We start from the raw sequence: 25,834 nt of genomic DNA on the forward strand, positions 1-25,834 counted from the left end.
CATTCTATTTATGTAAGAAAAAAAGCTACCACTTTATCATACCAACTTCTTTTGTAATTTAAAACAAAAAACTTCACAGGTCTAAAGTTTTCTATAATAATTCAGTTATTTGCTTTTTTTTTCTTCCTTTTAAAAAGTAGAAGATAGATTTGAGGTTTTTTTTTAAATCATAAGCAAAAACCAGTAGATTATTTTAGGCATATCAACCAAGTTGTGATACACAATTTTAAAATAAAGTAACAGTTTTGAAAAATTTGTAAAGTCTAGGACAAGGAAGTTATGTTCTCATACTTTTTTTTTCCCAAAGAACAACCCTATATTCTGAAGACAGATTCTTTTCTTCTTATTCAAAATATTCAACACGTAATGCTAACGCTCCCAACATCATATAAATCAAGAACAAATTAAAATGTTTTACTCTCTAAAGCTGGCCATGGTGGTACATGCCTGTGTTCCCAGAAACTGAAAAGAAGTAAAGACAGGGACATCAGGGACTCAAGGTCATCTTTAGCTACATAGAGAACTGGAGGCGGGCAGGAGCTACCAAGACTGTCTCAAAAGGAAAAGCAGAAAAGGATTTACTATAAAGTTTTTTAATTAAATCTTCAAAGCATAAAGTATATTACTGAGCACAGGTTTGGGAAAGTACACAAGAAAGATTATCTTTCAAATTCAGTCTTCCAGAATCTAAATTAATCTTCCTTTTGTTCTAATAGCTAGAAGGAACTTAAGTTTCCATGAGTTAGGTATTCCTTAATTATGTGGACATAGAGACCTGTAGGCTGAAAGTACTTCTGATACCTTGTGAAGTATACCCCAAAGGAAAATGGAGGCACTAAGAGGTTAAGAGTCCAGACCGTCATTTACACTTGCAGAAAAAAAGTATTTTCATGCTTTTGTTACCTTAGTAAAAACAGTATAAATAAGTTTTCATTTTATTGCAAAGCACCCTATGAAGCAGACAGTATATTACTTAAAGAAAAATGGCTACAAAGGATTAAGTGTGTATGGTTGAATTAAAATATAATTAACCATCTCTAGATTTGGAATACATGTTTACACCTACATTAGGCCTGTTTTTCATCATTTCCACCACCAAGTTAAGTCTGTTCAGTGAATCATTTGTAAACAGTAGCACAGTACAAAGGAAATGATTTTCTGAGTTCCCCTGAGCAAGCTAGGGAAATCAAGCCACTAAATTAAGCCCAGTCTTCTGTGCAGACCACAAAGCATGTAGAGGATTCTTCCATCAGTTTTCTGCTACATAGCTGACAGTTCAGTGATGGATACAAAATCGATTTAACATCATTTAAAAAATCACTCTTGTCTTTGCATTCATTCTTGTGTTTAATTTAGAAAAGTAAAAGGCATAAATTTTATCTCATAATGGGAGCTATACCTTAGGAATGCTGCTTATAATTCTTATGGGAAAAATCATGTGATCATTACTGAACAATAATTAATAACTTAGTCCTTCAAGCTCAAAAAGAGTAAGTCTATGGATGCTACTTAAAATCTAGTTGACACTGATTTTTCAAGTATCAGCGACATTAGTCTTTAAAATGTTACCATTTGTGTAGTGCAAAGAATATTTGTGTATGTAAACCAAACTACTGGACAAAAAAGCAATGGAATCATCAAAACTGAGATTTTCTTCTGAATTCCACTTCATTTCCAATCCATCTCTTAGGGTATCCAGGCCCAGCAGTCTTCTTGAGTAAAATGCCATTTCTTCAATTTAGTTTTCTTCTCCTTCTTTGATAATACAAATGTGCCAACCACTGAGAAATAAAAGGCCATATACTAGCAAAAGCTAATGCACTAGGGGACATCTCAAAGGGCCATCAAACTGGTCTCTGTGAGGAGGGCTGATTACTTGTCTACAAAGATAATTTTGCCTGCAGTTAGCGTTTCCAGTTTTTGAAGTCTCTGAAGAACATTCTTTTTTGTTGTTGTTTTTGTTGTTGTTGTTTTGGATTTTTTTGAGACAGGGTTTCTCTGTGTAGTCCTGGCTGTCCTGGAACTCACTCTGTAGACCAGGCTGGCCTCTAACTCAGAAATTGACCTGCCTCTGCCTCCCAAGTCCTCCTGCAATTTAATGAGCACAAGAGCGATCTGCTCATTGTGGCTGCCTCTAGACCCTCGGTCTGAGCCTCAGCATTCTCCATCACCCCCACTTCCTACTTGCTGACCATTGGTTCCTTCACTCAAATGTGGCATTCTATGCACTCGCCCTCTCCTGATACTGGAGAAGTCCTCGCTCTCTCCACCTCTTATGGTGCGGTGTTCCACTTTTGACATCTTCTCCTCTGAGTTTCACATCACCTTTTCCCTTGACTGCTACCATCTGCATTTTCCCAATGCTGCCAATTTCAGGAGATTGTTAAGTATCTTCACCAGAACCAGAACCTTCCAAGTGCTGAGTAGGATCACCACCTAAATAATACTCTTCTTGTCCAAATTGCTCCATAGAATCTCAGTACACTTCACTATCTGAGTCACTTGTCACATGATGTTTTCCTGAAGCATCTTCACTGGGATCTTCATTTGTATCTTGGTGAACACAGACAACAGTGGTTTTCCTGTCTGCTGCCAGCTCTGATCTCCAAGCTTTTCATCTTCACTGCTTCTGGTGCTCTGGGAAGAATCAGTATGAATATCACTCTGTATATCCTGAGCAAAGCTAACTTTATAACCATTGGTAACAATGATTTCCAAGTTCTTATCTGTTGATTTCTTCATCATTTTCTTATCATCACTGCCACTCTGTTTTGCTCCTTTTAACTCTTCTTGGGCCTCTTTTTCTTCAGACTCAGCCCCACTATCACTGCCCTCTGCTTTACCATTAACAGCTTTGGCATTTGAAGAGGTCAGAACATTACCACGATCAAGTAGAGCTGCAGCACAAGGTATAACCTTGGCTAACTCTGGAACACAGCTTTTTTGTGCTCTCAGAAAACACTTTCCAGACAATTTCAACTCAGTGATGCTGGTCGCTTCTTAATCAGCACTAATTTCTTAGCTCCAGCTAGCTAGCACCAATTGTTCAGTAGTTCCTTCAATTTTCCACAAGGCCACATGGCCGATGCTGCAGAGTTCTGCTGTTTGCTGGGGCTGGAACATGGCTCCCTTGTTCTACTACATTATCACCAGCTTTCTGTTTTCCAACTCCTTCACTCCCTAAGTTTTGCTGTCTTGAAAATTTTTACTATGTATACTTTTCAGTCTCAATATCCTCACTAGAATATTCATCTTTGGCATTGGATTTTGTTTGCCTGTGTTTTCTTTCTGTATTTTTTTTTCATTTTGTTTGAAACAGGAGCTTGAGATGGAGCCAAGGTTAGCCTCAAACTCCATCATCCCATGTCAGTCTCCTGATCATAGGCATACACCACCATGAATAATTCTGCTTGAGACAAGGTCTTACTGTATAGCCAAAGATGGTCTGAATCACCTGCTCTATTCCAGAATGGTCTTAAACTCCTGATCATCCTACCTCAGACTCCTATGACTTGGTGTACCACCATATCTGAGTGATTGATGATATTGTTTTCTAGTTTGCATGTGTGTGTGTGTGTGTGTGTAGTACATCTACTACATGTATGTTTCTGACTGTAAGTGAAGTTATACACTATCGAAGCACACATATGGTAGTCAGAGAATATAAACTTAAAGTATCAGTCCCTGCTTTCTACCTTGGTTGAGACAGGGTATTTTGTTTTGTGACCAAGTATAATAAGTTAGCATTTCCAGAACTACTGGGGTGTCTTCTGTCTCTCTCTTCTCTAGCCCATGCTTTCTTTCATAAAAATATAAGTATTGCCATTTTTAAGAGATCTTATTTTTAATTTTGTGGGGGACCAGGTTCATGAGAGTGAATCAGATCCCTTGGAGCTGGAATTACAGACAGTTGTGAGCTTTTCAAAGTGGGTGTGTGAAACTGAACTCAGAGACTTTGCAAAATCAATATGTCCTCCTAACCACTGAGCAAGCTTTCCAGCCCCTGTATGTGTATTTGCCTGTTTGTCTGTTTGTCTTAATTGACTCTGTCAAGTGTTACTGATCTACATGCCAAGAACTGTTTCAGAGGATTGGAATAAAAAGGAAAAGAAGGAGCTTAAGAAAGGCAAGTGCAGTGCACAGGAAAAGAACTTTGTGTCTGGCAGGCCCAGAAGACTGAGATAAGGTAGGTCCTAATATAAATGTTTTGTTTACTTTCTTAAATTCTCTATGCCTCTCTCTATATTAAATATTACAGGACTTTTTATTATATTTTAGCTATGATACTGTTGTAAAATGTCCTAGTGTCCATAGACATCTTTAAGTTCAACATTATGATGACTAGATTTTGTGCTAAGTTGATCATATTTAGAAACATCCATTCAGTAAAAACATACTTCTAAATGTGACTTTGAGAGAATTTCTAGAGAGAACTGATCCCCATCTTGGAGTATAGATAGTACCACACTATAGGGCAGGGGCCACAATGGAATAAGAAAAAGTGAATGTGGAGAGCAAGCAAGCCCAGCCCAAACATTTTCCCCTCTCTGCTTTTTGGCCACCTTAAAGTGAATAACTCTCTTTCACCATATGTGCTTGTCATTGATAGGCTAACTAAGCACATGCAGCAATGCAGCTATGGACTAAGTCCCCTGAAACTGTGAGTCAGTATAAATCATCCATCCTTTGGTTCATTTTTGCTGTGTTGATGAGAAAGGTAATTCAGAAAGCAAGTAGAGAGGGTCACTGCTGTGAGAAAACCTAAGCATATGATGTGAAAACTTAAGAACTTGCTTGTGGGATGAATATGCAAAAGTTTAAAGAAATGGGTATAGAATCCCTAGGATTATGTAAACAGAGATTGATGGAAGATTCTAGCACCATACAAAAGGCTTTATTTTACATCATAGACAATCCATCATGGCAGAAAAGGGACAATATAGGAACATGACACAGCCCTTGGTCACATTGTGTCCACAGCCAGGAAGCCGGGATAGTTGGGTGTTTTCTACTTCTTCAGTAAGATCCAGTCTATGGGACACCCATAGTAGTAGGTCAGCCTGCCTCCTGTCTGGACCCTCTTGAATAGACATCCCCAGATATTTGTTTCCTGAGTGAGTCTAGTTCCTTTGAATTTGACATTAATTTTCTCTCACACATACCAAATATAAATGCCACATCATACCTTTGGGGTTCCAGGCCCGACTCTGAGTCTAAATGGAAGGTTAGAAAAAGAGTCTATCCCCAAAGCTAAGTAAAAATCTCTGCGCTACTAATTATAAGATCAAAAGAAAATAGACTTAAGATCTCAGAAGGGAAAAATAAAAATGAGGGTAATTGGTGTATGTTAGATATAAAAAATGTGGATTGACTTTAAGTATGTAAGAAGGTTAACCACTTATTCTTGAATTTAAGTCATGATTTTAGAGAGATGACCACTAAACGATAGCATAACAAGGGAATGAACACCAAGGGTGGGTAGATAAATGTGCAGTGATTACAGCCAGAGGGTAGAAGAGGGCATGGTATAGGTAAGAGAGTAGGCAATGATAGCACACAGAGATGGAAGTGGTCCAAAGAATGGAAGAGTAAGAAATGTTGTTACAGAGTGAAGAGTAAAATGCACACTGATAGGATATTGGGGAGGCAAGTTTTTTTATAGTGTGGAGAGTGGAGAGGTGAGTGGGCTGTAAAAGTGAGATGTAGAAAGACAAATGGGGAGTGAAGATGATGGGGAATAGGTACTGGTTGATAGTAGAGAGAAGAGTTAGAAATGGTCATGGTGGTGAGAAGGTAGAACAGTAGACAGTGATGGTGAACACTAGGGGAAGAATGGAGAGTAGTGTTGATGAGCAGTGAATATAATAGAGGAGTGTGGGAAAGTAGGTAGTGATGGGTCATCACGAGTAAGAGTATCAGAGTGGGCAATGATGGTAGACAATGAATAGGAAGTTGAGGAATGACGGTGGGGACTGGAAAGGAGTGGGGAGTGAGACCAGAGTGGTAATGAGGACAAATAGAAAAATGACCATTGAAAATATTCAGAAGAAAGAGTAATGATAGGTACTGGGTAAGTAGCAAAGTGGGTACTAGCAGAGTGGGTAGGGGAGTGGGCAGTGATCATGCAGCATGGAATGGAAAATCACCAGCAGTGAGGTGGACAGTGTGTAGGGGAATAGGCATTGATGTGGGGCCATATTAGTATAGTTGGCAGTGATAGGAGGTTTGAGTATTAGAATTGTAAGGTATTCGACGCATGGGCATTAAAATGGGTGGCAATTGGGGTTGGCATCTCAAATGTGTCACTGTCTTTATCCAAGTAGCATGTTATGTATAAACATTTTCTCTTTTGTAAAGTATGTCCTGTCAATAATTAACTTACTGCACCACAAACAACATGAGTATAGTTAAGTATGAATCTTAGCAGTGGGTGAGCTGTAGAGAGTATGTTGCTGTAAAAGTTAGTTTGGTACCCTCTTCTTTAAACACATGGTGGCTTCTCTGTGCTATGACATAGCAAAAACGCTTCACAGATGCTGACTCTTTGGTGTCCTAGCCCCCACACCTATCAGGAAAATAAACTTCAATTGTTCTTGATCAATCACTCAGTCTGTAGTACACTTTAGTTCAGGACTGGATAAGAGCAGACTATTTCTGTAGTCCTGCTCCACACCTTCCATCAGTATGTGCAGAAATACATTATCAATGTTCTTGGGCCATGTAGAGCATATGTGTTAGTCAACAGTCCCCCGTGCGTAAAACTTGGCCAAACTTGATATTAAAAATGTTTTGCTCTGAGAGTTTGTGGAAAGATCTCTAAACTGTGTTATTGAGAGTTAAAGACCAAAGAGAATGCATTCCCATCATCTAAGTGTGTGATTGATGCTGTAATGAGACCTAGTTTAATACCAAAAGGAGACTAATGAGATTATCTAAAAATACATGCACCAAATATCATTGCAAAGACATAGATGCAGAGTTTCAGGTTGAAGGAACGAACCTCGTGGCAGTAGTATTCAGTCTTTAAAGAAGGGAGTTCTGGGAAGAAATGGTTTTTCGTCCTTTTCTTCTGCCTGATCTCAGAGAGAAAAAACTTTACAATAGACATGAAAATGCTCATCTACTTAACAGATTAAATATGGATGGAGTGTCTTCTGGATAAAACAAATTATTTTTTAGTTTAAGATTTCACCTCATTTTGTGAAGCTGGAGAAATTGAGGTATTTAAGACATTACACAATTGAAATTGCTACCTCCAAAACCTTATCCTTAAAAAGAGGTATTCTCTGAACACCTGGCATAAATTTTCCAAGATTAAAAAAATGATATTTTTTTTTGTATACTTAAATCTTCCTTGGCTCTCTACCTTTGATGTTTGAAAAGGGAAATCTTCTGTAGAATTTATTGTAAAGCATCCAGAAACTTTGCCTTTGGTAGAGTAGAACCATTATTTAATTTTTAGTCACATACAATAACTTCTTGTTTAAAACAGATCTCTACTCTTGGTACTTAAATGTATTTATTTTACCTATAGAAGAATTTAAAATTTTACATTTGGATACTTTGTTTGCTATGCTGTGTAGTTGGTGGCTGTTTGTTACAGGGACTACATTTTTCCTGCTTTGTTCAGAGAGCAGAGCTCTCTGACAATGGTTCACTCTGCCCATGGGGATAGCTCTAGATAGAGCAGAACATCAGCGCTGGCCAAATTAGCCTGATATAAATACACTCTCACTTCCCAGGTACTTTCTAACTCACATGACCATTTGGAAACTGACCATAAACTACGGCTGAATCTGTACCTTCTGCACTTGGCAAAAAGCCTGGAAAAGAGTCAGCCATGTGTAAATATTTATTGACTGGCTGTGGTTAGGACAGAATCCTATGGCTGCTTCAGGTTTCATTGCGGCATGCTCTTACAGAGTGCATGGATTGATTTTCGTCTCTAGAAATTATATCTGCTTCCTATCATAGTCTATTCTTTGAACATCAGACTTCATTTATAAGAATCTTATTATGTGTCATCCAGTTTCAAAGGAAATTCTGGTTCGATGGAATAAACACATTGTATGTCCCTGCTTTCAGAAAATACTGTAAAAACAAATCCCAAGTCCTTACACTATGCCGGGGTTTAGGAAAAGGAGTTGTTTATGTGAACCACACTTTCTTATTGCTATTACAAAATATGGACAGCAAGATCCTAGCTGGAAGAAGACTTATTTTGGCAGTGGTCTCAGAGCTTGCAGCTTATAATCCTTGCTTATGTTGATTATAGGTCTGTGGTGAGTCTTAACTCATGGTGACAGGAACCTGTGGAGGAGAAGGAGGCTACTCATCTCATAATGGACAGAAAGATATTGAGCTCAGGACTGGAGACCAAATTTAACCTTCAAACATGACAACGATCACTTCTGTTTAATCAGAACCTTCCTAAAATATCAGGGACTCCCAAATAATCATTTCAGTAGTAACACCTGAACCTGCTAGGGACATTTAATATTCCAAATCATAATACTTCCTCTACTCCACTAGAATCATCAAAGCCCATGCTTAGTCACCTGGCCGGACTGTCATCAACAGCTAATCCCCAAACAGCTGCCACACTTCCTTTTATCTTGCATTTATGAATCCACTGGAATTTGCATTTTATATATATTTACTTATTGTCACTTCAGAGATTGCCACGAGGCATTTCAACAGCTCCTACTTATCAAATATATATAGATTTATATATATATAAATATATATATATAATATTATAAATATATAATAATATATAATATAAATATATAAATGTATAATATAAATATATATAAATATATATACCTAAACTATCCTTAGGATGAATTTCTGAAGGTAAAATTGGGAATTTATATGCATACATATGTGCTTCACATGTCTTTCAGGAATATTATCAGGCTACTTTCTAAAAAGATTACAACATACTATATTTATTGCTATTATAATGTTAAAGTGTACACTTTAATATTCTCCCTCCAAAAAAATATCAGATTTTAAAAGCCCAAGGAAGTTGCTCAGTTTCGTAAGTAATGCTTTTAATTTCATTTTGTTGGAGCTGACACTTTGGGGTTTAGAAATGCATGCTTTATTACTTTTTATAGTGCTGTATTTCCTTATTAACTGATGAAAATATCTTATGATTGTTTTCCTTTATAATTGCTTGCATGTTACTGATGCATATCCATTTTATAAACCAAGGTTTTGTCCAACACTGGTGGCAGAATGTTGCTTCTTTGCAAGCCATGAACAGCTAGAACTATAATCTCATTTAAATAGAAACTCAATGGGTACATGCATGGAGTAGTGATACTAAGTAAAATTTTAGACCACTTAAAATTTTCCTTAATTTGCTTAATTAGTACATACTAGTTCACTGTTTTGACCATTAAGATTCTTATAGACTGAGATTTAAAACAGTAGGGGCCAGTCTACCTTGGTCACAAACTCAGCAGACAGTCCAACAGCCCCCAGAGGAGGTACCAATCTCAGGATCTATGAGTCCCAGGATCCCAGGATCCCAGAGTCCCAGGAACTTGGTCACACCAGGATCTCAGGGTCTCTGAGGCAACTTGACTCCCAGGAACTCTGACACAACCAGAATCTAAGAATCACAGGCACCTGGAATCTCAGGATCACAGAGAAAGCTGGGCTCTGAGGAGTTCTGATTCAGACTGCTAACCAGAGACTATGAAAGCCAGAAGATACTGAGCAGATGTCATACAGACCCTTAGAAAACACATATGCCAGCTCAGGCCACTATACCCAACAAAACTCTCAATTACCATAGATGAAGAAACCAAAGTATTCCATGCAAAACCAAATTTACACAATATCTTTCCACAAATACAGCCTTTCAAAGGATAATAAAAGGAAAACTCCAACACAAGGAGGGAAACTATGCCCTATAAAAAACAAGAATGTAATCTTTCAAAAAGACAGCCACATGAACAGAATTCCAACTCTAACAGCAAAAATAACAGGAAGTAACAACGACTTTCCTTAATATCTCTTGATATTAATGGACTCAATACCCCAATACAAAGACATAGAATAATAAACTGGCTACATAAACAGGACCCAACATTTTGCTGCATACAGGAAACCCACCTCAGGGACAAAGACAGATACTATCTCAGAGTAAAAGTCTGGAAAACAATTTTCCAAGAAAGTGGCCCCAAGAAACAAGCTGAAGTAGCCATTCTAGCATTGAATAAAATCAACTTTTAACCTAAAGTTATCAAAAAAGACAAGGAGGGACACTTCGTACTCATCAAAAGTAAAATCTTCCAAGATGAACTCTCAATTCTGAACATCTATGCTCCAAATGCAAGGGAATCCACATTCATAAAAGAAACTTTACTAAAGCTCAAAGCACACATTGTACTACACACAATAATACTGGGCGACTTAAACACTCTACTCTTATCATTGAACAGATCCTGGAAACAGAACCTAAATAGAGACACAATGAAACTAACAGAAGTTATGAAATCAATGGATTTAACAGATATATATATATATATATATAGATCATTTTATCCAAAAATAAAAGGATACACCTTCTTCTCAGCACCTCATGGTACCTTCCCCAAAACTGACCATATAATCAGTCACAAAACAGGCTTCAACAGATACCAAAAGACTGAAATAATCCCATGCATCCTATCAGATCACCACAGACAAAGGCTGATCCTCAATAACAACATAAATAATAGGAAACACACATACAGGTGGAAGCTGAGCCACACTCTACTCAATGATAACTTGGTCAAGGAAGAAATCAAGAAGTTAAAGACATTTTAGGGTTTAATGCAAATGAAGCCACAACAAACTTATGGGACTCAATGAAAGCAGTCCTAAGAGGAAAACTCATAGCACTGAGTGCCTCCAAAAGAAACTGGAGAGAGTATACACGAGCAGCTTGACAGCAACCCTGAAAGCTCTAGAACACAAAGAAGCAAATTCACCCAAAAGGAGTAGATGCCAGGAAATAATCAATCTCGGGGCTGAAATCAACCTTGATTTCATAGGTGGAAACAAAGAATCAACAAAACCAGGAGCTGATTCTTAGAGAAAATCAACAAAATAGATGAACCCTTAGCCAGACTAACTCAAGGGCACAAGGACAGTATCCTAATTATCAAAATCAGAAATGAAAAGGGAGACATAACAACAGAAACTGAGGAAATCCAAAAACTCATTAGCTCCTACAACAAAAGCCTACACTCGACAAAACTGAAAAACCTGGATGTAGTGGACAATTTTCTAGACAGATACCAGGTACCAAAGTTAAATCAGGGTCATATTAAAGATCTAAACAGTCCCGTATCCCCTGAAGAAATAGAAAAAGTCATTAACAGTCTAAAAAAAAAAAAAAAAAAAAAAAAAAAAGCCCAGGACCAGATGGGTTTAGTGCAGACAGAATTCTATCAGGCCTTCAAAGAAAACCTAATACAAATACTCCTCAAACTATTCCACAAAATAAAAAGTAGAAGGCACTGTACCAAATTCATTCAATGAAGCCGCAATTACTCTTAAACCACAGAATGACCCAAAAAAGAAAGAGAACTTCAGACCAATTTCCCTTATGAATATCAACACAAAAATACTCAAAAGAATTCTTGCCAACTGAATCCAAGAATGCATAAAAATGATCATCCATTACAATCAAGTAGGCTTCATCCCAGGAATGCAGGGATGGTTCAGTATACAGACATCCATCAATGTAATCCACTATATAAACAAACTCAAAGAAATAAGCCATATGATCATTTCATTAGATGCTGAGAAAGCATTTGACAAAATCCAACACTCCTTCATGATAAAAGTCTTGGAAAGATCAGGAATTCAAGGCCCATACCTAAACATAATAAAGCAATCTACAGCAAACCAGTAGACAATCAATCTAAATCAATCTAAATGGAGAGAAACTTGAAGCAATCCCACTAAAATCAGGGACTTGACAAGGCTCTCTCCCTACCTATTCAATATAGTTCGTGAAGTCCTGGCCAGAGCAATTAGACAACAAAAGGAGCTCAAGGGGATAGAAATTGGAAAGGAAGAAGTCAAAATATCACTATTTGCAGATGATATGATAGTATACATTCATGACCCCAAAAATTTCACCAGAGAACTCCTAAACCTGATAATCAACTTCAGTGCAGTAGCTGGATATAAAATTAACTCAAACAAATCAGTGGTCTTCCTCTACACAAAGGATAAACAGGCTGAGAAAGAAATTAGGGAAACAATACCCATCAAAAGTCACAAATAATATAAAATATCTTGGTGTGACTCTAACTAAGGAAGTGAAAGATCTGTATGATAAGAACTTCAAGTCTCTGAAGAAAGAAATCAAAGAAGATCTCAGAAGATGAAAAGATCTCCCATGCACATGGATTGGCAGGATTATTAGAGTCAAAATGGCCATCTTGCTAAAAGCAATCTACAGACTCAACGCAATCCCCATGAAAATTCCAAATGAATTCTTCACTGAGTTAGATGCAAATTCATCTGGAATAACAAAAACCTAGGATTGCAAAAACTATTCTCAACAATAAAAGAACTTCTGTTGAAATTACCATCCCAGACCTCAAGCTGTACTACAGAGCAACAGTGATAAAAATTGCATGGTATTGGTATGGGGACAGGCAGGTAGATAAATGGAATAGAATTGAAGAGCCAGAAATGAACCCACACACCTATGGTCACTTGATCTTTAACAAAGCATTTTCAACAAATGGCGCTGATTCAACTGGTGGTCAGCATGTAGAAAAATGCAAATCGATCCATTCATATCTCGTATAAAGCTCAAGTCCAAGTGGATCAAGGACCTCCACAAAACCCAGAGACACTGAAACTTATTGAGGAGAAATTGGGAAGAGCTTCGAACTTATGGACACATGGGAAAAATTCCTGAACTGAACACTAATGGCCTATACTGTAAGATCAAGAATTGACAAATGGGACCTCATAAAATTACAAAGCTTTTGTAAGGCAAAGGACACTGTCAAAAAGACAAAAAGGCAACCAGCAGATTGAGAAAAGATCTTTACCAATCCTACTTCCAATAGAGGGCTAACATCCAATATATATAAAAAAACTCAAGAAGTTACACTCCAGAGAACCAAATAACCCTGTTAAAAATGGAGTACAGAACTAAACAAAGAATTCTCAACTGAGGAATACCGAATGGCTGAGAAACAGCTAAAGAAATGTTCAACATCCTTAGTCATCAGGGAAATGCAAATCAAAACAACCCTGAGATTCCACCTTACACCAATCAGAATGGCTAAAATAAAAAACTCAGGTGACAGAAATGCTGGTGAGGATGTGGAGAAAGAAGAACACTCCTCCATTTTTGGTAGAATTGCAAACTGGTACAACCGTTCTGGAAGTCATTTTGGTGGTTCCTCAAAAAATTGGACATAGTACTACCTAAGGACCCATCAACACCCATCCTGGGCATATACCCAGAAGATGCTACAACATGTAATAGGGACACATGCTCCACTATGTTCATAGCAGTCTTATTTTTAATAGCCAGAAGCTGGAAAGAACCCAGATGTCCCTCAACAGAGGAATGGATGGAGAAAATGTGGTATATTTACACAATGGGGTACTACTCAGCTATTAAAAAGAATGAATTTATGAAATTCCTAGGCAAATGGTTGGACCTGGAGGGCATCATCCTGAGTGAGGTAACACAATCACAAAAGAACACACATGATGTGCACTCACTGATAAGTGGATATTAGCCCAGAAGCTTGAAATACCCAAGATACAATTCACAAACTACATAAAGCTCAGGAAGAAGGAAGACCAAGTTGTGGATACTTCGATCCTTCTTTGAAGGGGGAATGAAATACCCTTTAAAAGAGTTACAGAAACAAAGTGTGGAGCAGAGACTGAAGAAATGACCATCCATAGAGTGCCCTACCTGGGATCTATCCCTTATACAATTACCAAACACAGACACTATTTTGGATGCCAACAAGTATTTGCTGACAGAAGCCTGATATAATTGTCTCCTAAGAGGCTCTGCCAGTTACTGACAAATACAGAAATGGATGCTCACAGCTATCCATTGGACTAAGCACAGGGTTCCCAATAAAGGAGCTAGAGAAAGGACCCAAGGAGTTGAAGGGGTTTGGAGACCCATGAGGAGCCACATTATGAATTAACCAGTATCCCAGAGCTCCCTGGGACTAAACCACCAATCAAAGAAAACACATGGAGGGACTCACTACTCTAGCTGCATATGTAGCAGAGGATGGTCTAGTTGGTCATCAGTGGGAGGAGAGGACCTTGGTCCTGTGAAGGCTTTATGCCCCAGTCTAGGGGATTGCCAGGACCAGGAAATGGGAGTGTGTGTGTTGGTGAGGAAGGGGAGGGGGGAGGTGATAGGGGTAGTGGAGGGGAAACCAGGAAAGGGGATAACATTTTAAATCTAAATAAAGAAAATATCTAATTAAAAAATCATCACACAATTGAAAAATTTTTTTAATTTTTAAAAAATGAAAGAAAAAAAACTCAAAATACTTTCAGGAAGTACCTGAAACTGACAAGATTCTCTAGACTTTTTCCCCTATAGTCACAGTTCTTCATCTGTGGGACACAGTCTCTTTCATGTAGAACAATCCTTTCACAGTGTGTCTCATCAGATATCCTGCATATCGAATATTTATACTACAAACCATAACAGTAACAAAAGTATAGTTATGAAGTAGCAATGAAAATAATTTTATATTTGGAGTCACCCACAACATAAGAAACTGTTCTAAAGAGTTGCATTATTAGGAAGGCTGAGAGCCACTGCTTTAGAGTATGTGAATAATAAAGAAAGATTATCTCTGAGATAAGGCCAGTCACCTAGAAGAAGCAAAAGATAGGTATACTGCCTAGAAGAAACAAAGGCACTGCCTGGAAAAGGCTCATGCACACACATCCACCTAGAAAGGATATTTTTCAGTTTGTTGAGCTGCCTACAGCTGTCCAGTGTGCTTCAGATTTCAGCTTTTGTGAACTATCACACATAGTGAGAGGGCTTTGGTGACACAGCTGTCTTTGAGTCATCTCTGGTCCTATAAGTAACCCCTCACCCATATTCCTGTAAATAATCTCAATAAAATTCATTGGTTCATTAAGTTGGACTTTGTTGGTAATTATACTTTTGGTCTGTTCCTACTTTCCTTTCTAGGATGAGTAGGTGTGTGTGTGTGTGTGTGTGTGTGTGTGTGTGTGTGTGTGTGTGTGTGTGTGCTCTTCCTATAAAAAGTCTGTCACAAGACAGATGTATTTGGCAATGGTGTCTTACCATGTAGTTATAGTATCTAATTAAATGCCATGGCAGCCTCTAAAGCCTTCGTGATCAGTAACTCTTATTCAATAAACTGCCACTGAGAATTTTTTGTTTAACAGCTAGTATCTGCTGTGAACAGTATTCTCCACCTATAAGGGGAGGGTACATCTGTTTCAAACCCCTTTTTTTCATATATACTTTTTATTAGGTATTTTCCTCATTTACATTTCCAATGCTATCCCAAAAGTCCCCCATACCCTCCCACCCACTCCCCTACCCACCCACTCCCACTTTTTGGCCCTGGCGTTCCCCTGTACTAGGGCATATAAAGTTTGCGTGTTCAATGGGCCTCTCTTTCCAGTGATGATCGACTAGGCCATCTTTTGATACATATGCAGCTAGAGTCAAGAGCTCCGGGTACTGGTTAATTCATAATGTTGTTCTACCTATAGGGTTGCAGATCCCTTTAGCTCCTTGGGTACTTTCTCTAGCTCCTCCATTGGGGGCCCTGTGATCCATCCAATAGCTGACTGTGAGCATCCACTTCTGTGTTTGCTAGGCCCCGGCATAGTCTCACAAGAGACAGCTATATCTGGGTCCTTTCAGCAAAATCTTGCTATATATGCAATGGTGTCAGCGTTTGGAGGCTGATTATGGGATGGAACCCTGGATATGGCAGGCTCTAGATGGTCCATCCTTTTGACACAGCTCCAAACTTTGTCTCTGTAACTCCTTCTATGGGTGTTTTGTTCCCAATTTTAAGAAGGGGCAAAGTGTCCACACTTTGGTCTTAGTTCTTCTTGAGTTTCATGAGTTTAGCAAATTGTATCTTATTAATTACCTTACGAAACTGTGGGTTTCCATAAGGCTTTTTCAGAATCTTCAGTTGTGGTTATCACACCCATTCACCTTCTCCTCTTCACCATCTGGTTATTCTTGAAGGCTGTTATTATTACTTTGAACTTCTTTTGAGAAACCTGCCATTTTTAAATTAGATGATTTGCTTGAAATATTTTGCAACTTAGAGAAAAGTGTGTCTGTTTAACTATCATTGGAGTAAGTAGTTGGGTTGAGTGCAGATGACTAAGGGCTATGTCGTGATCAGTTTTTTGTCACTATCAAACTACCATAAACATTCTACTTTTTTATTTATTTGGGGTTACAGTTTTTAAGCCTTCTGCTTTGATCTTTATTTTTTATTTTTATTATTTAGTTAGTTAGTTTCTCAGAATGTATCCTGCTATTTGAGTGTCTGTTGCCTGATGGCGTCACTATCCTAGACTGTCACAGGATCTAACCACTGCCAATAGAATACTGAATGCCTTACTTCATTGTTTTTAATTGCTGAGTAGTACTCCATTGTATAAATGTATCATGTTTTCTGTATCCATTCCTCTGTTGAGGGACATCTGGATTGTTTCCAGATTCTGACAATTATAAATAAGGCTGCTATAAACATAGTGGAACATGTGACCTTATTACATGTTAGAGCATCTTCCGAGTATATGCACAGGAGTGGGGTTGCTGGGTCCTCAGGTAGTACTATGTCCAATTTTCTGAGGAACCACCAGACTGATTTTCATGATAGCATTTGAAATGTAAATGAAGAAAATATCTAATAAAAACAAAAAAGAATGTCTTTGGGGAAAAGCCTGGTCTGGTTTGGTCAATCTGATGGAATATAGGTCCTATTGGTCCCTGGACCTATAGGACCTTCCCTGTCTCTACTACATTTTTTTGGAAGTGTGCAGTAATTAACATTAGAGTAGAGAATGGTATGAGGATTGGGTAATCCCCTTGTAGGGTTGGACAGGAGGTAGAGTGATTCCTAAGATCAGGAATGGTAAGGCTTAGAACCCAAAACTCTTACCATTTCAAACCTGGGAGAGGCTGAAGTCGTCAGAAACCTAAAAAGAAGCAAGCCATGATTAAGCTAGGCTAACAATTTGAACTTCAATTGTGTTTATCTTAAAAATTAAAGCAACAGCCAACACTCATATGTATGGATAGTCATTACTTTTCCTAACAGTTTTAACTTGTTAATTTTCAGTGCCCTGTTATAATGTATAGATTATCTGAAGCTTCTGCTATTCTACTCCATGAGAATTTCCAAAAATCATTTGTCATATCCCTTCCACTCTAATCTGTCATATCTGCTTGTCATCTTTTTAATATAGAGCCTGTTGGAATTTGTGGACTTTAGCTCCTAGCTCTTTTAACTGTCCCTCCCTTAGTATACATTAAACTTTTTTATTAATTATTTTATTAATTTACATCTCAAATGCTGCCCCCTCTTCGTCCCCCATCATGCAATCCTTCCCCCTGTCCCTCCTCCCCTTAACCTTTGAGAGAGTGTCCCTCCACCCTGGGGTATCGAGTCTTTACTGGATTAGGAACATCCTCTCCCCATGACACCAGACAAGGCAACCCTCTGTGCCAGAGGGTCTTGGACTAGCCCATGTATGCTCTTTGATTGATAGAAGTTCTCAGAGAGCTCTCACGGTCCAGATTAGTTGACACTATTGATCTGCCTGTGGGGTTTCCATTCCCTTCAGACCCTTCAATCCTATCTAATTCTTACCACTCCTGGGCATATACCCAAAAGATTCTCCACCATAGCACAAGAACACATGTTCCATTATGTTCATAGTGGCCTTATTCTTAATAGTCAGAAACTGGAAGCAACTCAGATGTCCTTCAATTGAAGAATGGATACAGAAAATATGGTTCATTACATACAATCTAGTTACTAAATACAGAATGGAATACAATTCAGCTGTTAAAAACAAGGACATCATGATTTTTGCAGACAAATGGATAGAACTAGAAAATATCATCCTCAGTAAGATAACCCAAACCCAAAAGGACATACATGGTATGTACTCATTGATAAGTGGATATTAGTCATAAAGTACAGAATACCCATGATACACCCCATAGAGCCAAAAAAGTTAAACAAGAAGGAAGGCCCAAGTGAGGATTCTTAAATCCCATTTAGAAGGAGGAACAAAATAGTTATGGGAGGCAGAGGTGGGAGGGAGGGATCTGGGTGGGAAAAGGGAGGGGGGTATAAGGGGTCAGGATCAGGTATATAGGGGGGAAACAGGAGAGAGGCCCAGAGGGCCAGGAGAATGAATGGAAACATGTAGCTGCTGGGATGCAGGACTGGGAAACCTCTCAAAAGTTCCAGAAACCTGGGATGGGGGGTGGGTGGGTGCTCCCAGTACGTAGTGCAGATGACCTTAGCCAAAATGCTCAAGAGTGAAGAGATGGAAATTGAAGAGACCACTAGGACCCCAGTGGAGAGATGGGGACACCAATCCACCTATAAGACTTTCAACCCAAAATTGTTCCTGTCTAACATAAGTGCAGGGACAAAAATGGAGTAGAGACTGAAGGAATGGCTAACCAATGAACAGCCCAACTTGAGCACCAATTTGAGAAACAATCCCTAACACTATTACTGATATTATATTGTGCTTGCAGACAGGAGCCTAGCATGACTGTCCTCTGAGAGACTCTATTAGCAGCTGACTAGACAGATGCAGATACTTAAGCCAAACATTGGACTGAGTTCAGGGACCCCTATGGAAAAGTTCAGCTGAAGGAGCTGAAGAGGTTGTAACCCCATAGGAGGAACAACAGTATCAATTAACTAGACCCCTCAGAGCTCCCAGGGATGGATGACTCCTGCTACATATGTAGCAGAGGACTGCCTCATCTAGCATCAGTGGGAGGGTATGCATTTGGTCCTGTGCAGGCTTGATGCCTCAGAGAAGGGGGATACTAGAGGAGTGAGGTGAGAGTTTGTGGGTGAGTGGAGGAGTACCTTCTTAAAGGTGTGGTAGAAGACTCATGGAGGAGGTACTGGGAAGGGTAAATAAAGAAAATAATTAATAATAGAAATTAAAAAGAAACAGTTAAATTGAAATCAGAGTCCAACTTGGCTCTGATGAATATTAATATTTTTGGTAATAGTTGAGGGAATAATTCTATAGGGACATACTGGAATACACAACAAAATTTTACCTAAAGTGGTCACACATTACTTTTTCTGCAGTTTTACTAAACAACTTGTTTAGTCTTTTTCATGTCTCTAAAAACAAATATAATATTTTTTAAATATCTTCATGGCACATTTATGACATGCAGACATGAGCAGATCAGTGGGTGTTAGCTGCTAACTAATGTAGTCATCCTTATGAGTAAACACCTATTTTAACACATTTCAAACTCTTCTTTTCTTACATCTCAGCAGAAACTTCCTCGAACGAGCTGAGTTCCATTCTTTTCTGATATGAATTGAACATACCCAGAGATCTTCCTGACATTTCACTGAGCATCAGTACTTTCAGCCAAGCACATTCCAAAGTATGTTCACTACCTTTCCTTCTTGAACTATGGTCTCAAACTGAGCAAGCAAATGCACACACTCCTTGACTGAGCATGCTCAATAATGTGACCAGCGTAAAGTTCTTTTCTATATGAGTGTGTGTGAGTGTGTGTGTGTGTGTGTGTGTGTGTGTTTCAAACAAAAGCTCATCCTTTCCTTGTAAGAGGAATTATTAATTGGGAGATACCATTGATACTTTTCTTACCAGTTTCAAGCAAAGATCAACAACAACAACAAAAACCACACACACACACACACACACACACACACACATACACGCGCACACACACACAAACCAAAAACCAAAAAGCACCACATCTTTTTCACTATTATTGTTGCCTATTTATCTTGTGATTGCCCTCACCAGGCTGCAAAACCACCACATTTAGTTATACTGTCCCTGTCACCACCTGGATAGTCACTGGTATGTGGCCAGGGTGATCATTTCACTAAGTATTCATTCGATCTTCTAATATGAATACTTTTACAAATAGCTAAACCAGTCAAAATATTTTGCTGTTATTGCCACAAGCAGTGTTGAGCTGCATGGGGATTGAGAGGGCCTTTCAGTGGCTGAGTGGTATTTTGCTTGGATACATATGCATATGATATGATAGTGCTAGGTAGGGCCTTTGAGGGTGAGAGTTAGGTGAAATGGAATGGTGCAGTCATCATGACAGAGTTAGTATATTTATAACAACTGCTTCTGCTTTGAGGACTTTTGAGGGAGAAGTTAGCCTGTGCCACCTTCAAGCAGGCTGATCCCAAAACTTCTGATCTCCATAACCCTGAGCCTTGAGATTATAAAACAACCAAGCTAGAGAGGTTTCTTGTAGCAATGTAAACAAACTGTCTTGATATTGTTTTTCAATAGTCTGCTTTTATGTAAATAGATTTGTAATAAATATATGGAGATTGAGCGTGGCTCTTTATCCTAATCTTGAAAATGGTGTGAGGGATCAGATATCACTATCATGGTACAATGGTAAAGTGCTGAGGGCCAGCCTGGGGTTTTGTCAGTCCGATCGCTAGTTATTACATAGTTTTAAAAGAACAATTTCAGTGTTATCCAGTGTATATTCTAACAAGCTATTTCTTATAAAGACATTCATTCATTTTGCTAGAATTTTCATAACTTTAAAAATGTCAGTGAATGATAACCTACATACTATTATTGAAAATAAAATCTGGTGGTTGGAGAGTTGGCTCAGCTCTTAAGATCAGGTGCTGCTCTTGCAGAGGCTCTGGGCTCAGTACCCAGCAAGCATTTGGCATCTCACAAACACCCATAACTCTAGTCCCATCGGGTACAAAGCCCTCTTTCAGCCTCCTAAGACACATGGTGCACATACATTATGAACTAACCAATACCCCTGGGGCTCTTGACTCTAGCTGCATACGTATCAAAAGATGGCCTAGTCGGCCATCACTGGAAAGAGAGGCCCATTGGACACGCAAACTGTATATGCCCCAGTACAGGGGAACACCAGGGCCAAAAAAATGGGAATGGGTGCGTAGGGAAGTGGGGGGGAGGGTATGGGAGACTTTTGGGATAGCATTGGAAATGTAATTGAGGAAAATACATAATAAAAAAACACATATAAAATTTTTTTAAATGAATATGGATTTTTTTGCACGGGAAGAAAAGCTAAAATCAGTACAATATAGTAAAGTTTACTTTGTAAAAGTCTTAAAGCCAAATACAGCATTTTAACCCAAATACAGGTCAGAATGTATCTCTCCAGTGTGGTACATTGCATTTATAATCAGAAAAACTAACTACAGCGATTGTCCACTTCCTACAATGTGACTTAGCATTATTTGGACAGCCTTCTGTCTAGGATTGCCTGAATTTTACTGTAATGATTTATGTAAGTACCCTTGCTTCGTTATAAGTGTATATGCATGTTAAGTTTCAGTTTATTTTATGTGGAGGTTTGTTGTGTGTATATTTTGCCACAGAGGTAGGGGTGCTGGTTTAGGCTAAACAGAACACTGCAAAGTGCACAAAGCTGAGTGGATTTCAAAATAAAATATACCTTCAATGCCACTTGAAGTATACAGTCTACACAGTGTTACCCTTATATTTTCCTCAGAAGTATTCTGGGGAATAACTCACTTTTTAAGTTTAACATCAAGCCTGTGAGAAGCTAACAGTGTTAGTTTTCTTCCTGAATATATCACCATTGATATATTCATTCCACTTAGTAACATTTAGTGGTTTCCAAGTCAGAACAGCCTTTATTGGACTTCCTGACATATCATTGGTATACATCTCTGTAACTCTGATTAGTGTACACACAAGTGCCTCAGGGCTGTCAGACTGTGTTCTGCCTCCTAAAAGTTTCCCATAATGGCTGTCATGTGTTATTTCTCAGAAGTATCATTTGAGCATCATGGCACTGATTTCTTGGCATCATGTAGTATTGTCATGGTACCAGGTTTTGGTTCATGCCACATAATGGAGTCAATGAATCAAGAATCATGGAAATGATGAAGGATCTTTGTTAGCAAACCAACATGTTGGAAGTTGGCCAGTTCTCACCTTTCCACAACCATACTCCTTGCTCTAAAACAGAATCTTTAATAGTTTTCCCCCAAGGGAAGTCATGTGCATCCTAGACACTGGGTAGTACAGTTGCCCAGTGTTTCAAAACACATCCTGTAGTGTGGACTCTTCCCAGCACAGCTCCTTCTAGGTGACTAAGAGCCATAGCCTAGAGAATCTAAAGACAGCAATCATCAAATCCTCTGTTGTAATTAATGTAGCATGCATTGAATTTTTTATGGTTTTAGAGCTTTATTGTAGAAAGGCAGGGAAAAAAGAGAGAAGGTAGAAAGAGGTAGAGAGGCCAGCCATGGCTATGTTAAGAGAGGGGGGAAGGGAGAGAGAGAAGGAGGGCTAGAGGTGAGAGTAAGAAATGTGAGAGATGCATAGTATTTTTGTGGCTAGTACTTCTAGCAAGCACACTTCCAAATATGTCCTTCCAGTTTCTCAGAACTTGTGAGTACTAGGAAAAGGGGGTGTTGTACATTTATAATTGTATTTACAGTGGAGGTAATTTGTTGAAGTGGCTGTGAACCTTAAGAGATGGAGCAGAAAGGAGCAAAGAGAAACTTCTGAGAATGGGTCTCTGTGCAGAGGAGAGCTCTGCATCTCTCATCGCTCTGCAACATGTTTTTTTCTCCATTATGGTGGTGTGTGGTTTCCATTCACATCTCTTGGTGACTGAGTTTGCTCAGCACTCTTCCTTGTGCTTGCTGGCCTTTGGTGACCTCTTCTGCCAGAAGACTGTTCAAATTTCTTGCCTAAAGAAATGGATCATTTGTATTTTTATTCTTATTTCTCAGCTTTCTGCTCTGGATATGGTCCTATGCTCCATCAATGTGTGGCAAATATGTTCTATCTGTTTTTCTTCTGAAATTTTGAAGTAGGTTTTTATTTAAAACGACTTTCTAATTTTAGTCAATTTTCCTTTAACTGTTGCTTCTGCTATCCTCTTTTCCTACTTGGATAAAAATTTTATGTCTATTATGAGTTTTTAGTTCTGCTTGCCTATTGATTTTCCTGTTCCCTTTTATTCTCCAACCAATATCTTTTATCGTCTTCAGTTTGAGATCCTCCTTTTTGTTTGTAATTATTTGCTGGAATTCTCATTCATCATGATCACATTGATTTTAAAGTTTACACATCATGATTTTATGGTTTTAATCACTATAATTCTGGGCTGTGTGGTCCTGGCTTTTCCTTAAGACTTACTATCTCAGCTTAGATAGATTTCATTATTAGTTGGATATTTTCCTATCACAAGCTTTTGAGGGAAGCCAAAGTTGTGGTCACAGACTCAGCAGTGGGGCTTTGATTATATCTATGTTGGAGTCCTCCATCTGTAGAACACAGGCTACGTTTCGTTTTGGGTGAGGGTCTTTCCATTTCCAGTTTTAAGGTCTTTCTACTCTGGGTGTATCTCAGGACACAGCTAAGTCTTATCTTGAAGTCTTCAGCTTGAGATCTTCAGTCTTGCCACCTCTGCGAGATCCTGTTTGTCAACACTGGGCATGGTATGAGAGACAGTTCCAGAGCTGGAAGAGTTACTTGATCATTTTCACAGGGCTTCGGTCTGTTCCTAAGTGGGGATATCCACATTTAGTCCTATCCATTGTAGCAGTGTTCTGATCTCACTTCGTCGATTTGAATGTGATTATTAGAGTATTCTGTGCTTGTTTCTGAAGCAGGTGTGCGTGATGCTCTCTCATACTATTGTCAGATATACATTACTGTTGGCTTTATAAGTTTTATTTCTTTAAACTAGTATTTATAATAATGTGTTCATGGTATTTTCACACATACTTTGCTTTTGTTCACCTTCTTCCAAGTTTTTTGTTTTTTGTCCATTTTCTTGTGTTATAGTGCTCTTCTTTTCACCAAAAGTGTCACTTCTGCATTTATTTCACATGAATTTTATTACACTCTTTATAAAAGCAAAACTTTTCTCTAACCTCCTTAAGACTTTTAGTTCCTAGTTCCATGTTCTCACCAACACATGCATAAGAGGCACAGCTAGGTTATGTCACTTCGTGTGTATTCTATGAGTGCTTCTTCATTTCTTAGTTCTGCTTTAAATGTAGGCTGGGATGGATGGAGCCTTCCTTCAGCTCACGGTTTGCTTGTTCTATTTTCTGAGTCCTCCTGGTGAATTAGCCTTACTTTGACTAAGGTCTCTCCTATTATTTGGGGGGGGGGGGGAGAAACAGAACTATATTAAGAACTATGATTTGGCAGAAGCCCTGCTTGTATTTGTGCACATAACTTGTATTCCAAACAAGGTTCAGAGAAAATAGTACTAAGGTACTGTTTGGGAAAATGTACGTGGTAGTTTTTTTTTTTTTTTTTTATAGATTTAAATTTTTTTAAATTTACTGATGCTTCATTGCAATCTTTTTTTATACTCCTTTAGTTTTTATTTTATTTTATTTTATTTCTCTCTCTCTCTCTCTCTCTCTCTCTCTCTCTCTCTCTCTCTCTCTCTCTCTTTTTCTTTTTTTGGTTTTTCGAGACAGGGTTCCTCTGTATAGCCCTGGCTGTCCTGGAACTCACTTTGTAGACCAGGCTGGCCTCGAACTCAGAAATACGACTGCCTTTGCTTCCCGAGTGCTGGGATTAAAGGCGTGCACCACCACACCCAACTTATTTTCTTTTTTTAAAGATTTGTTTATTTTTTTAATTAGGTATTTTCTTAGTTTACATTTCATATGCTATCCCAAAAGTCCCTCATGCCCTCCCCCTCCCACACTCCCCTACCCACCTACTCCCACTTCTTGGCCCTGGTGTTCCCCTATACTGAGGCATATAAAGTTTGCAAGACCAAGGGGCCTCTCTTCCCAATAATGGACAACTAGGCGGACTTCTGCTACATATGCAGCTAGAGACATGAGCTCTGAGGGTACTGGTTAGTTCATATTGTTGTTCCACCCATAGGATTGCAGACCCCTTTAGCTCCTTGGGTACTTTCTCTAGCTCCTCCATTGGGAGCCCTATGTTCCATCCAATAGCTGACTGTGAGCATCCACTTCTGTGTTTGCCAGGCACTAGCATAGTGCCTGGCAAACACAGAAGACAAGAGACAGCTATATCAGGGTCCTTTCAGCAGAATCTTGCTGGTGTATGCAATGGTGTCTGCGTTTGGAGGCTGATTATGGGATGGATCCCCAGGTGCGGAAGTCTCTAGATGGTCCATCCTTTTGTCTCAGCTCCAAACTTTGTCTCTGTAACTCCTTCCATGGGTGTTTTGTTCCCAATTCTAAGAAGGGGTACAGTGTCCACATTTGGTCTTCGTTCTTCTTGAGTTTCATGTGTTTTGCAAATTGTATCTTGGGTATTCTAAGTTTCTGGGCTAATATCCACTTATCAGTGAGTACATATAATGTGAGGTCTTTTGTGATTGGGTTACCTCACTCAGGATGATACCCTCCAGGTCCATCCATTTGGCTAGGAATTTCATAAATTCATTCTTTTTAATAGCTGAGTAGTACTCCATTGTGTAAATGTACCACATTTTCTGTATCCATTCCTCGGTTGAAGTGCATCTGGGTTCTTTCCAACTTCTGACTATAAGGCT

At 38.7% G+C, this 25,834-nt stretch overlaps 1 pseudogene; it reads right to left on the reverse strand.

The window, feature by feature from the left end:
- Positions 1 to 1,733: 1,733 nt before the first annotated feature.
- LOC110292398 (acyl-CoA-binding domain-containing protein 5 pseudogene) lies at positions 1,734 to 7,842 on the reverse strand (annotated as a pseudogene).
- Between the last annotated feature and the right edge of the window lie 17,992 nt (positions 7,843 to 25,834).

This window comes from Mus caroli, unplaced genomic scaffold (assembly GCF_978045245.1).
Source record: "Mus caroli unplaced genomic scaffold, Mus_caroli_1 scaffold_6, whole genome shotgun sequence".
NCBI classification, from domain to species: domain Eukaryota; kingdom Metazoa; phylum Chordata; class Mammalia; order Rodentia; family Muridae; genus Mus; species Mus caroli.